Here is a 15,733-nt window from a genome sequence, read left to right on the forward strand (position 1 = left end):
TCTGCCCTCATGTCACTCCCTCAGCACCTGTTGGGGACACAGCAGCAGGGCCCTACCCTTCCCCTCCCACCCCCTTCAATGCTCCTTCGTTCAGTGCGTCCCCTCCCTATACCTCTACCCGGTTTTCCAAGTAAATCCCAAAGTCGCCTTCCTGGTACTCCAAAGAGAAAATGAGTCACTCAGTCATGTCTGACTCTTTGCAACCCCATGGACTGTGTCCATGGAATTCTCCAGGCAAGTATTCTGGAGTGGGTAGCCTTTCCCTTCTCCAGGGGATCTTCCCAACCCAGGGATCGAGCCCAGGTCTCCTGCATTGCAGGCAGATTCTTTACCAGCTGAGCCACAAGGGAAGCCCAAGAATACTGGAATGGGTAGCCTATCCCTTCTCCAGCAGATCTTCCCTACCCAGCAATTGAACTCGGGTCTCCTGCATTGCAGGCAGATTCTTTACAAACTGAGTCATCAGGGAAGCCCTTCTGGTACTCTAATTCTTCCACTATCTAGTCCCATCATATTTTTCTGACCTAAGTTCCCACCAGCACATCAAGCACAGTGCAAACTCCGGGCAGGCAGGATTCCGCACTGTGACTTCCTGCTCCACCGTCAACAAGGCTGTGCTGGAGAAGTACTTGCTGTACGGATGAAGGAAGGACTAAGTGCAAACCTGTCCCATGGAGACAGTGCTTCCCTTCGTAGCCAATTCCTTTTCTCCATTTCTGAGCCCAGAGCTTCACACTTTCCTCAACAGCTCCCATGAATGCAGACATACTGAGCATGGCCAAGGTGGGGGTGGAGGAATTTGTTGTTTAAAAGGTGTCAACTGTCTGTGATGCAGTGAGGTGCTTTTCAAACATTTTTTAAACAATATGCAGAAAAATAAACAGCAGAATTTAACAGTTTTGGGGTCTTTTGCCCAAGTATCCCACCCCTCTCTCCAAGAGAGTGTACTGTTTACCTATTATTTTTACTCTGTATCATTTCAGTTCTTGCTTCAGTCTCATCTTAAGCATTCATCTCTGGGTTTGATAAAGTTTGAGAGGATAATAGTAAAATGGTTAAGATCGCCTAGATTCAAAGCCTGGACAAGAGGTTTACTCTCTCTCTGTTTCATTCCTTCAGCTGTAAAAGGGAGAATAACAGTGGATATCATCACAGTTATTGCTTTAAAGGAGTTACTATTATACATATTTAGACTAAAGTGCTTAGAATAGTTTCGGACACATCTAAGCCCTTAGTAAAGGCAACATTGACCCTATGCCCACTAACCCAACACTGAGCCTCATTCAAAGCACATTAGTCTCATCAGGCTTGCCTCTTGCTTTTCTTCCAACCACCAACATCTCATGGCTTCACGTCTCTCCAACGCAATGACTGGGGTCTAGCTCTGAAGAGGTAACTCTAAAGAGCCATGGTTCTTTATCCATCTCTCCCCAGTAACCTAAGTCCTAAGGAAAGAAGGAAAAACACGCGGCATGTGTTTCGCTCCTCCCACTTCACCTAGGGCAAGTGTTGTTCTTTAGCTTCTCAGTCGTGTCCGGCTCCTCATGACCCCATGGCCTGTGGCCCGCTAGGCTCCTCTTGTCCATGGAATTCTCCAGGCAAGAATACTACAGGGAGTTGTAGTTTCCTTCTCCAAGGAATCTCCCCAATCCAAAGATCAAACCCGTGTCTCCTGCATTGGCAGGTGAATTCTTACCACTGAGCCACCTGGGAAGCCCAGAGCAAGTGTTGGCTTCTCACTAACCCAAGGCTGGCCTGAGTATCTTCCTCAGAACAGTTTTCCAGGAGTCCAGTAAGTGGTTCCAGCCCTAGGCCAGGAGACATCAGCTACACCGCCTCCCCATGAGGCAGCAGGATGCAGTTCTGTGGGTCAGGAGTGGGGTGAAGAGGGTTCACCAGGTCCACAGGAATTCTCTGGATTCCTGCTGCAGGGTTCCTCTTCCATCACAGCAAGTCTTAAGAGCAGTAATAAGAGCGCCATATAGCACAGTCATGGACACCATGGGCTCTGCTCAAACTCAAGACCGGATTTGAAACTTACTAGCAACATTCTCCTTAAAATGTTAATTCATTCAGCCTCTTTAGTGAAATAGTTTATTTATTCATTTACCCTATGTCGCTAGGTTAGCCTGAGACTTCAACGAGATAATGTACATCACTTTGTAAAACACCTGGTACTCAATAAAAGTTAGCTGTCATCCACGGCGTGTACAGCAACATCATCAAAAGTAGCCCTGTTTCATCAGCTGTCACTTCTTCAAGAGCCCCCTCTGTCCCACATGCCAGCTGGCTTTGTGAAATCTTGTTCCATGCAAGCCCTATGAAAATACCCTCAAAACATCTCTCCCCCCAACACACCAGACCAGTCAAGGAAGCAGATGATTTCTGCAGGCAGCAGATGCCGACAATGCCAGCCACCTCTACCTTCACAGGTTCCCAGGGCTTCAGTAGGTAGCTGTCACAGTGACCCAGGGCTAGGCATTCTCTTTCCCCAAATTTCCTTCTTTTGACAATGATTACAAATAAATCGTCACAGAAGAGAACAAGAAACACCTCTGTCCCCTCTTCTTACTCCCCACCCAGACATTCCAGGAAAACCTTCCTGGAATCCATTCTAACATATAGCAAAGAGGGTCTTCTTTCTTACGTCTCCTCAGGAAATGGGGAAATACGGGTACAGCTCAACTGGTTAAGAGAGGTTCATAGTGCAGGGACATGAATGGTAAAGGGAGGGTGGGTCTGTGTGAGTGGTACCATTCCCTCCCATCTGTGACACCCTGAGACGTGGGCCAGCCTTCCTGTCCTCTGTAGCCTCATTAAATGCCATCTTCTCTATAACATCTTCTCTCAATTCCCTGCTAAGTAACAGACTCTAAGAAAGACCAAGCTGGTTATCAAACAGAGCAAAGGTTGGGGTGATCAGACCATCTCTCTTAAGATCATAGATATAATCACAGAGGGTAAAAGCCAGCATCTCCCAGCCCAGGGCATGTGAACTCCCAGCACATAAGTGACTGAAAGCTTCCTTTTGATCTAAGAAATTCTCTTTAATATTTACCAAGTCACATTCCCAAAGGAGAGAGCATGGTCAAATATTGATGCAGGTTAGTGACTTAAAAGATCAAGGGCTAATATGGTTTTTCAAGAGACTTTTGAGTAATTAAAAGCAACCTCTTACCATTCCTCTTTTATATCAATTAGACTGGTTATCATAAATCCCTTTTCCCTACCTGAAGTCCTTAAAAGCGTGAGCCCTCACTCGTGAAGACTCTGGTTCATCACTGTGTGAATCTTTTAGTAGTTAAAACCTTGGGGAAAATATTTAAACTGGAGCATTTTAATTATATGCTTAATATAGGAGTTGTTAAAAGATAAGAGCATCTGATTTGAACTCAATTTAAATTCTGCTGAAGTTATTAATATGGTACAAGAAATTATAGAAATGATCGAGGACTTATCCACCAGTTTCTGTTAACAGACCAATAAGAAAGGTTAGTTGTTCCACTTCCATAACTTGGATTTTGGGCTCTACTATAGTTTGCTTTTTGTGTTGCAGGTCTGTTTAATTAATTGTTCCAAAATATCTGAGGGTTGTGTGTTAGTCACTCAGTTGTGTCAGACTCTTTGCGATCCCATGGACTAATGCACACCAGGCTTCCCTGTTCCTCACCGTCTCCCGGAGTTTGCTCAGACTCATGGCCATTGAGTCAGTGATGCCATCCATCTAATTCTCTGTCGTCCCCTTCTCCTCCTGCCTTCCATCTTTCCCAGCATCAGGGTCTTTCAACTAAGTCAAATGCTGAAAAGTGGATCATGGCAACTGAGCCCCAACCTTCCATTCCATATATTTTTAAACAAGGCAGGAGTTGCTACAAAGAAGTCAGAATTGTTCCCCAAGCCGTGATTTCTTACACTCTTAAAAAGAACCCTTTCTTTCTTTTCCTGGTCTTTTACTGGTTCTCATAATCTTTTGTTTTTAATTGGAATATAATTGCTTTACAACATCGTGTTAGTTTCTGCTGTATAACAAAGCTAATCAGCTGTATCTATACATATATCCCCACTTGTTGGACCTCCATCACCCTCACGCCCAAATCCCACCCATCTGGGTTATCATGGAACATGGAGTAAGTTCCCTATAGAGCAGGTTCTCACTAGCTATGTATTTCACACATGGTAATGTTTATATGTCAATCTCCCAAAAGAACCCTTTCTACTCAGGAGCTTCTGGAGAAAATGAAACCTTAAAGGGAAATAACTGAACAGCCTCTTCACATATGAACAGCCTATTGGCCTTAAGGTGATTTGTCAACTTGTAAATCCAAATATTCATCCCTTGAACTCTAAGAATTTTCTCTCCTCTCCTGGGAGCTAGAAAACTCTCTCTTTTCTTTCAGGGTTCAAGAGGGTAGGTGTGTCCCCTTTTATTTCTCTTTCAGCATAGCACTGGTTTTATTCTTCTGTGTCATCTTCATTATTCTCTCCCTTTAGCCCAGAGTTTCCCAGCAGGATATCATCCACGTCTTGGACCAGGTAAGTCTTTGCTGCGAAGGCTGCCCTGTGATTGTAGGATGGTCAGCAGTGTCCACGGATCCGGGAGCACTCTCTCTCCCTGCCCATTCCCAATTTGACTGGGGTGACGAACAATAATCGTCTCCAGACAGTGTCAAATGCCCTCGGGGGCAAAAACCATCCCTAGCGAGAACCACTGCTCTAGCTGAATGGAAGATCGAAAGATTTAGTCGAAAGACAGTACTTGTCTTAGTGGCAAATGAGACTGATAACATCTAAAATTCTGCCGAGTTAGCTTGATAGCTAACTCTTTAATAGTTCTTGATAGGTAACTTTTGGTTACTTCTTTAGATAAACTAGAGTTATATAAAAATACCTTCATGGAGACTGTCATAATGAGTGAAGAAAGTCAGACAGAAAAAGACAGACATGATATTGCTCATGTGTGGAATCTAAAAAAATGGTACAAATGAACTTATTTGCAAAACAGACAGAGAATCGCAGATGTGGAATACAAACTTATGGTCACCAAGAGGGAAAGGGGAAAGGAGGGATAAATTGAGAGACTGGAATTGACCAAAAAATAAAAAAGACAGAAGGAGGAATGAATATGTGACCCTAATCTTGTTTTCCTTCAAATTAATTCTTACTTTTGTCAATATTTGATTGGAATTATCTTTTTTTTCACGTCTGAGTTAGATATCTGTTATATATATTATTATTTCCAAAGACAATGTGATTTACACTCACGGGAAAATCTTTAACTTACAAATACACATAAAACTATTTAAATTAAAGCAGAGGAGGTTCCATTACTTGACAGAAATGAAAGCATTGTTGAGTATTGAATATTTTTTTCAGTATTTATAAAATTTATTATTTTTTTCCCAAGATTACTTTAAAAATACTATATGTCTCTTAAATAGGATTATCTTGGAAAAACTAGTAATAAATTTAAAAAATACGGAAAAAGTCCCTTCAATGTTCAACAATGCTTTAATTTCTGTAGAGTAATGGAACCTCCTCTGCTTTCTGTATGGATCACCCTGATCTATGTCAATCAGAAACTAGGAACATGGACAGAAATCTTCCTGATTCCCAGAGCCTTGATCCCAAACCATGAACTTTCAGGAGCTGTACTAACATCCAAATACAAGTATCTCAATAACATAAATAGCAACCGTTTTCAATTGAAATTGTCTGGAGGAAACTCCAATAGAAAACAGATGGTAACACACTTCAAGCACTTTAAATTATCATGGTTTAATGGAGAATACATCATTCCTTGGAAGACTCCTAGGGTTCTAGAAAGAACCGAACAGTCTTTTTGGAGTACTGTAATTATTGGACTTATGAATCAAAATGAAACAAAGACAGTCCTCTTTTGCTTCACTCTGGCTGTGCCTGTCCATCTCCGATGAAAGAATGTCACGGTCCCTAAAGCCCGTGGTAGGCCCTGACTGAGAACATGATCACCTGGGACAGTCATCAATTTTTCTTCCCCTGCATCCTCAGTTGTGACCTCAGAAGAGCAAGCACTGCAGGGACCATGAAATCATGTGTAAAGTATCTGATACGCAGTAAACACTAAAATTGTCTCCCCTGTCCTGGCCTCTAAAACCATTTGCTCCTTACTTTATGAACACAATCCTTTTCCTTAAAGTCCTTCCTGATAGAAATGCTATGACTGGTACTTGCTGTCTGACCATTATCTATATGAAATAAAATTGCAAGCACTGAAAAACCAATCATAAAATCACTCGGGCAAACGCTATGCAAACTGGTTTTTGCAAAGTATCAACAGGCTAGTAAATGAACTTTATAACCCCTATAAAGCCTTCACATTTCATGAGATGTGAGCATAAGCTTCCGCTGACCACTTCCCTTAGGGAGATTCTTCAGGGACAGTGCCAGCTGCCTCCACGCTGAGTCTAAAGCAGTGAAGCCAGGCTTGTCTCCTGGATTATATGAAGTTGTGATCCCAAGCTTGTGGTTTTGAGTTTCAACTCTTCTGCATCTCCTTTCTCCAGGGGCTTCCCTCACCATTCCTCCAACCAAGACGGTATCTTACGCTGGGTAACTGTGAGTTGCAAGCCAGGCACAGGTGAACCCCGGGGTCACCCTGCATCTCCAAGGGGCTGAACATCTCACGTCTGCACTGGGCCACGTTCAGCACATGCCCCTGCCCACTCGACCACAATCTGAGCAACAGTCAGCTCATGAGTTCTCTTTCACTTTTTGCTTTTGTTGTCATTGTTGCTATTTAGTCACTCAGTTGGGTCTGACTCTGTTGTGACCTCATGGACTGTAGCCCACCAGGTTCCTCTGTCCATGGGGTTTCCTAGGCAAGAAAACTGAAGCAGGTAGCCATTTCCTTCCCCAGGGGATCTGCCCAACCCAGGTGTCAAACCTGTGTCTCCTGCATCGGCAGCTGGATTCTTTACCACTGAGCCACCAGGGAAGGCCCTTACAATTCATAAATACATGCTTATAAGCAGAAGCACTTCAATCAATAGCAAAATCTGGATTCTACGTGAGTCAGCATTTGTGTCTCACAGGCATAGAATTCTGAGAAAGCTTCACCTTAACTAAGCGGCAGTAGCTTTGGGCCAGGTAGGTACAGGGAATGGTGACTGGAACCGTCTTTGCCACCCTGAGCACAGCACCTAAGCCTGTGTTCATAGAAAGGAAAGAACAGGCCTGCCTGCAGCCTTAGGGCTTGAGCAGAAGTGGAATAAATCGTTTCCTAAAATATGAATGGAATGCAACATCTGCTAAGCTCTCCTTCCCTAAGGACAATTCTGGCAAAGCGTTGGGCCGCAAAAAGGCACAAACCCCTGGGCTACTCCAAGGAGGAAATTTTTTATATTAAATAATCGCAAATTCGAAACATAAATGAAATCAAGGGACGTGTGTGAGCAGCATGCTGAAATGTCTTCCAAGAGCTCCATTCCCTGATGTACACCCCCGCTTCAATGCTGGGACAAGACTTCCCAGGGTTGGCCACCAGACTTCTGCTGCCCAAGTCACCGTCTGGCAGACACAGAGACACATGCCTGCTGGTCACTGAGCCCCCCTGGACTCCCTGCCCTGTCATTTCATAACCCAAAGCCTTGGACACCCCAGCAAGCACCTTCTGTCTCTGACTTAACTGCCTGATAAGATGTGAGGACTCAGAACCCCTCCCCTGTCACTGCCTAGACCTCGGAGAAACAGAAGAGAACGTCAGCCAAGGGCTTAAATCTGACAAGTAACTTTTATTAAGCATCGGCAAAGACAAACTCATTTAATCTGTGCAATCTTCTGTTCATTTTGCAAAAAGAGAAACTCAGGCTAAGTAACGTGAACCAAGACAGATTACAAAGATGATGAATGCAGAGTCAGCATTCAAAAGCAAGCCTGGTCCGGCTCCAAAGTCCAACTTTGTTCAACAATTCAATACAGTCTACCCGGAAACTGTTCCTGAACCCCAGCTGTCTGGCGGCTAGGCCCAGGAGCACTGGATCCATCTTCTAGAAATCACCCTGCCCTCACCTGGAGATCCCATGACCTCCTAGCCGCGCCCCCACCCACAGACTCTGGCTGACAGCAGATACACAGCTCTGCCTCACACTGGAGTTAAACAGTCCACGAACCACAGAACCATGCTCTCCTCTCTTCAAGTTCTCAGGGTAGATCTGGAGATTTCAGAAGTTTGATCCTAAGAGAAGAAGTCTTTGATCTGATCTATTTCTGACAGTGTTAATTAGCCTTAGGTTGTATTTTCTGGACAAATATAAAACCTTTGAAGAACAATACCCCAAATGAGCCAAAAGAAATTTTAGAACCAATATTGAATATAAGTGAGATCCTTTACCTTTGTGTAAAAATAGACAGTATTTCAACTCTGGGATGATGACAATTTGACAGATGGACCAGAGGGGTCTGCAAGCAACCCTAATAGAAACTCATCTAACAAGGATCCCACAGAATCTCCTCTGAAATGGAAAAGCCCCAGGATTAGTCTCAAAAACACAGTCTAAGGCTGATCTGCCATCCTTGACTCTTCTGGGTCCTTCCATCTCAGCTCCCTTAGCTAGTTCAGCTCACACGTGCCTCCAGCTACTTAGGCTGTGATTATGGTGGCTGCAGTCTGGAAATATCCACCTGGGAATGACTTCTGCCAAGACAAGTGAGCACTGTGGGCAAAAATCATTTTACTTGTGAGCTAGGGGATACTTGGAACTTGGCATCTTTCAGAAAAAAAAAATCACAGGGCACATTTAATTCAAGTCAGCAACTTCCTGAGGAAAAAAAAATGTAAGTGGTGGCATGAGTATTATAGCTTTAAAACTACTGAATGGGGGAGAGAGAGGGGAGAAAGCTAGGGAACGAGAGGTCCTTGATTACATAGTTTGATTACCAGCTCAGCCAGCAGTTATATACTTCCAGATCAAATACACAAAAAGTTGAGGACACACAGAATGAGGTGAGGTGGAGGTAATCTGAGCTGACAGTGTTTTCATATTTCTGTGAACTGCTACTCAATTTTCCTGTCAGACTGAAGGAGTCACTGGTGCGCAGGGAGAAAGCTAAATGGATTGGAAGGTTAGCAGAGGGAAGAGACGCTTACTTTTAAACCGAGATGGGGTTGGAAGTCTTCCTTGAGTGACCTAAAGCTGTGTTTCTCGGAATGGAGGCCCCACTGCTATGGCACTTTGGACACGTCCACCTGCCCCAGAGCTGTGGCTCATGGTCACGTGGCACCAACCATCCAAATAAGGGACCGCGCTGGTAGGATTCAGGGCTGCCTGGCACCAGGGCATGTCCAGTCAACCAGGCGGCCAAATGCCGCTACCTGCTCATGCATTAAACATTTCTTTTTTTCTCTACCTTAATGAAGTTTATTTCATTTTTTAATTTAAGGATAATTGCTTTAGATAATACTCTTGTTTTCTGTTAAACCTCAACATGAATCAGCCATAGGTATACATATATCCCCTCCCTTTGGAACCTCCCTCGCATCTCCCTCCCTATCCCACCCTTCTAGGTTGATACAGAGCCCCTGTTTGAGTTTCCTGAGCCATACAGCAAATTCCCACTGGCTCTCTATTTTACATATGGTATCGTAAGTTTCCATGTTACTCTTTCCATACAACTCACCCTCTCCTCCCCTCTCCCCATGTCCGTAAGTCTATTCTCTATGTCTGTTTCTCCATTAAATCCACTCTTCCATTCCCATGCCAGTGTCTGGGTCCTGTCTTTTCTCTGTCTTCACTTTCTTTGTTCCTCCATTCATTCACTTATTCAGTCATTCATCTCATTGAACAGACCCTCCTCTGAGCCTGAGGGAGACCATACTGTAAGCCCTGGTGGAATGAAACATTTACTAAGGGAGACATAAAGCATATGAAGATATTAAAAAGCAGACACATCACTTTGCTGACAAAGGTTCATATAGTCAAAGCTATGGTCTTTTCCAGTAGTCATGTACAGAAGTGAGAATTGGTTCATAAAGAAGGCCGAGTGTCAAAGAATTGATGCTTTCAAACTGTGGTGCTGGAGAAGATGCTTGAGAGTCCCTTGGACTTCAAGGAGATCAAACCAGTTAATCCTTAAGGAAATCAACCCTGAATATTCATTGGAAGGACTGATGCTGAAGCTGAAGCTCCAATACTTTGGCCACCTGATGCAAAGAACCAACTCGTGGGAAAAGACCCTGATTCTGGGAAAGATTGAGGGCTGGAGGAGAAGGGCATGACAGAGGATGAGATAGTTGGATGGCATCACCAACTCAAGGCATGTAAGTCTGAGCAAACTCCAGGAGATACTGAAGGACAGGGAAGCCTGGCATGCTGCATGCAGTCCATGGGGTCACAAAGAGCTGGACATGACTGAGAGGCTGAACAATAACAACGACAACGAGAATCTACTGTAGAGCACAGGGAACTCTGCTCAACAGTCTGTGGTGACCTAAACAGGAAGTAAACCCGAAGATCGGATATAGGTGTACGTGTGGCTGAGTCACTTTGCTGTAGAGCAGAAAAGGACACAATGTTGTAAAGCAACTATATGCCAACAAAAATAAGGCATTCTTTTGCTATGTTTGCTATGGTAAAAGACAGAGACGTGTTGCGTCACAGTGACACTCACGTCTTGATTCTCTCTCTCCACGTGCTTCCCTGGGAAGCAGGGCTCAGAGATGGTCTAGGATGGAGGAGTCAGCCCTGCAGGAGAGAATGATCACGTAATTCCCAAAGATGGATTAAGATAAGAGAGCAGGTCTTGTTTTTCAAGGGCAGGAGAAGCACACCCTAAGCAGCTATCATCGAAAGCACTGTTCCGAGGTCATAATAAAGGGATGCTGCTGTTGAAGCTCATTCATTTTCCTGTCCCCAAATCCTACAACCAAATTCTTTGGGACTATGGTGATATAAATTATACACAAATTTGTGTGAGACTAAGAATAAAAAGAAGGGGAATTCCCTTGCCAGTCCAGTGGTATTAAGACTCCGTGCTTTCACTGCAGGGGGTGAGGATTTGTATGATCTCTGGTCAGGGAACTAAGATCCTGCTTGCCACGTGACATGGCCAAATAATAACAATTGAAATAATATAGTATCTTTAAAAATAACAATAAAATAATTTAAATAAGTTTAAAAAATAACCAAAAAAAGGAGTACTAGTACCTATTTGGTGGGGAGGTGACCTTGAAAAAGTGATTTTGGAAGGCCACTTGGAAGAATGAATTTGCAAGAATAGCTGGGGGTGTGGGAAATAAAAGAGGAAGAGTTAAAGAGGATGTACCACCACCAGAGATAAATGCTATATAGAAATGTTGTAGGATTACACAGTGTGAAACTGATAAATCCATAAATGAAGAGTCCAGAGGAGATCCCAGCAGGTAACAAAGAAGGCGTTAATACCAGTTTAAAAAGAAAAAAAAAGGAGTTTTTTCCTAAGCGTTTGTACAACTGGCTAGAGAGCTGGCTACAAATGAACCTTGATCCCATTCTTATGCCTTCCACCAAAACACATTCCAGGTGAATCAAATATTTTAAAGACTAGAGGAAAATATGGTTAGGTAAAATCCAAGGACAAAATCAAAACAAATAACTGAATATGTCAGGAATGGGGAAAATCTGTTAGCAATATTAGAAACAACAAAAGAATTAATAAATGTCTACACAATTTACTGTAAAAGTAAAAAACTCAACAAAAATCCTATTAGAAATAAAGTTTAAAATATAAACAACACACATTTGGAAAAAAACATTTACAAAACTAAGGCAGACAAAAGTTTACTAAACTTTATATTAATTATTAGGAAAAAATGAACGTCCACCTAGAGAAATATAATAGACGAAATATTGGTAGGTAATAGATAGAATCATGGTGGAAAAAAAATGCAGTTAAAACTATAGGATCTCTTTCTGCTTATCTAATTGGCAAAGATACAAAAGTCTGACAACAGTCAACGCTGGTGAGGGTCTGTAGAAACCGGCAAAGTCATCCATGCTGGTGGGAGTATAGTGATTTCACCATAAGGAAATTTGGCCAAATATAAATCATTAGCATATTTTCTATAACCTTCAATCCACTTTGAGAACTCAATCTGCAGACGGCAACTGTCATACATGCAAGGTTGTAGCACCTCTACTAATAGCGCAAAACCAAATTAAAAACACCTAGCACAGAGACACAAAATGTTAAAACACAAAATTAAATAGCAACTTCAGTTTAAGATGTAAGAAACTTAGAAGTCCTTCACTCACACCCACATAATGAGAAAAAAGCTGAAAACCTTAAAATCAGCAAGTCTTCTTAGATCCATCCAAACTGCTGCTCCCAAGATCTAAACAGACATCTCACCAAAAAAAACCTGCAGACGGCGAATAAGCATATGAAAAGATATTCAAGATCGGATGTCATCAGGGAATTGCAAATTAAAACAACAATGAGATACCACTATACATCCACAGAAATGGCAAAAATTCAAAATACTGACACCACCAAATGCTAGTAAGGATGTGGAGAAAGAACCTTCACCACTGCTGAGACTGCAAAATGGTACAGCCGATTTGGAATACAGTTTGACAGTTTCTTACAAAATTAAACTTTTTACAGACCACTGTACTTTTCAAGGTACTATTCTGTAAGATTAAAAATGGTTTTTGTTTTTCAGGCATTATTTGTGTAAAAAGTATTATAAACTTATTACAGTACAGTATTATATAGCCAATTATGTTAGTTGGGTACCTAGGCTAAGTTTGTTGGACTTACGAACAAATTGGGCTTAACATGCTCTTAAAATGAAATTGATTCATAGGTATGGAACATACTATAACACTGAGGCCCCAGCACTCAACCTGCACACAGGAGGTACCCAACAGATACTTCTCAAGTGAAAAATTGAAATCAATTCCTTTGTGTGGTTTCTCTCTTGTTTGAATTTTCTCTTCACGTGCAACCCTACTACCATTATAATGGGACAGAACCTGGATGCTATTTTCTCTCTAGAAAAGTCCATCTATGTACTTCAGGGCAAAAATCATGCTGGGTTCTTGACCCTGTTTGAAATTCACTGAATAACTGCTCACTTCCCCATTTTATCTTGTGAAGGTAGGACCAGTCCTGCATAGCTTTTCTTTTAAGAAAAATCTGCAAAAATAATTGCCTATTACTTCTTTTCGCTAGGAGAGGTATGGCAGTGGAAATATTCCATTTCAGTCTCTCAAATGTCTTTCAGATGAGAATAACCTTCTGAAATGGGAATAACCAAAATGGCCCATTTTTTTCCTCCTTCCAAAAGCATTCAAAAAAGCTGTTTTCTATTTGCAATTTTTTAAGGAATCTCCACACTGTTCTCCATAGTGGCTGTACTAGTTTGCATTCCCACCAACAGTGTAGGAAAAAAAAAAAAAAAAAAGCTGTTTTCCTTTTTCTCCTATCAGCCTCCAGGCAGTATCATGGATTTACCTCTCCCTTTGCAAATCATGTCAGAAATGTTTCCCTGCAAATAGCAATTTCTTAAGACAGAAATAAAAAGCTGAGATTGGATCACTGCAAATACAAAACGTCTGCGGACAGGTGGAAGAACAAAGTCATACTTCTCTGAACACGTGCTCTGAATGACGGCTTGTTATGGCACCACGAGCTGATCACTGTTAACCACTGATGGTCATAAAACTGTTCTGTGCTTCAGATGATCAAATTTGTATATATATTTAAAAAAACCCCTAAAATGATACCCACATTGAGTACAATTTGACTGACTGCCCTTCTGGGTAAATTTATGTGGGGCACACTCACTGACTGGGTCCCAGGAAGCCAGTGAGCTCAGTGTTACTGCCCCCTCCTGGTATCACCTCTATCCTCCTTTCTGGGACCTGTGCAGAGTCTACATCTTGGTCATCTACCTCCCACCTACCCCACGACGCCAGGCTCTAAGTGCTTCCACACTGCCCAAAGCTTTCTTTCTTCTTCTTCTTTTTTTTAATGCAAAAACCTCTCAATAAATGGCCCCAGACAATGGCTGAATCACATCACAGCTGGAAGGAATGGAGTGGAAAGAAAGATGAAATCTTGTTAAACTACAGAACATTCTGGCATAAGGAAAGATCTGTAAGAAAAGCTTAATAAAATGAGAAAAAATACTACTTTTTTTGTTTCTAATCAAAACTATCAAATTTGTTTCTAATAGAAACAAAGTGAATGAAATAGCTGCAACTGTGAAATAATGAACTGAGACAACTGCTTACTGAATATTTTAAGGAAGGTGAGTTTATAAAAATGTTTATTGAATACAGCTGTAACTATGTAGCCTACCAGACAGACGTAGCCTTATGAAAATGTAAGTGTGATCGGAAGCACTGTTGTTCAGGGTATTTAGGAATTATTGGAAACCTTGCAGGAAAAAGATAAACTGTTCGTGACATTTTTTCTTGCAGCTAATGAGAGTACTGTGAGCTACATTTACTTGTGAGTTGAAGAGAACATTGATGTGATTGAGCAGTGTTGCATATGGTACCCATGAGATAGACAGAAGGAAATTATTTATATTGGTGGGTTGGGGAAAGAGTTTAAGTGGTTTTATTTTAAGTAATTTAAGACAGTAAGCATGTCTAAAGATAGTCCTCCCGTGGGGAGCAATTTCACACATGATATAAAACATAACATGTTCATGTTATGTTACGTAACATTCAACAACATTTATAAGAATAATTTGAGTCAGTTCACTGAATCTTTCACCAGAAAAGGCTTTTGCACTGAAAAATTAAAAACAGAACATAATAAAATTATGAACTAGATACACTCCTACAGCTTGGACCATAACAATTCACGGCTTGGCTGGATGCACCGGCTATATAATACAGTATTTACTGACACTGTAAACAGTCAGGTGGTAACTTGTTGTTCTGTTGCTAAGTAATGCTTGACTGTTTGCGACCCCATGGACTGCAGCACACCAGGCCTCCCTGTCCTTTACTATCTCCCAGAGTTTGCTCAAACTTATGTCGATTGAGTCAGTGATGCCATCCAACCATCTCATCCTCTGTCACCCGCTTCTCCTCTTGCCCTCAATCCTTCCCAGCATCACAGTCTTTTCCAGTGAGTCAGGTGGCTGAAGTATTGGAGCTTCAGCTTCAGCCATCAGTCCTTCCGATGAATATTCAGGTTGATTTTCTTTAGGATTGACTGGTTTGATACCCTTGCAGTCCAAGGGACTCCCAAGAGTCTTCTCCAGCTCCACAGTTTAAGAGCATAAGTAAAGGTGGAACCACAGAAAGAACCAGGCGTCACTGCAGAAAGCGAGCAGCCAAATCAGGTGATGCCTTAAGGAGTCAGCAGAAATCAAGCCTCAGAATAAAGGCACCCATGTCCAGCGAAACTGAATGGTGTCCACAGCCTGCCTCAGTCAGGAAGCCCCTTCACAGACACATCATGGCAGAACCAACAGAACCTCCCCAGAAGACAGATGCTCCAGCCAGACGGAGGCGCGTGGTGGCTCATCCTCCTTAGATCTCCGCACTATGCGTAGTCACGTTATGTTTCTCAGCAAGATTACCACTGCTCCCAGGGCTATGCCATGATGAGACAGGAAGAGGGCAAAGCCACCCAGCAGGAGACAGGGCAGCTTCCAAATTTACAAGGAGAGAGACAATTGGTTTACGTATAATTTGTATTATACAGATCGCACAATCGTATCTAACTTCAAATGATTAAATAATGCAATATTCAT

The 15,733-nt window shown here is 42.3% G+C and overlaps 1 protein-coding gene across 6 annotated transcripts in view; it reads right to left on the reverse strand.

Annotated features, from left to right (window-relative positions):
• MTUS2 (microtubule associated scaffold protein 2) overlaps positions 1-15,733 on the reverse strand; it is a 383,566-nt gene that overhangs the window by 150,918 nt on the left and 216,915 nt on the right. The window lies entirely within an intron of this gene.

This window comes from Ovis aries, chromosome 10 (assembly GCF_016772045.2).
Source record: "Ovis aries strain OAR_USU_Benz2616 breed Rambouillet chromosome 10, ARS-UI_Ramb_v3.0, whole genome shotgun sequence".
Taxonomy (NCBI): Eukaryota; Metazoa; Chordata; class Mammalia; order Artiodactyla; family Bovidae; genus Ovis; species Ovis aries.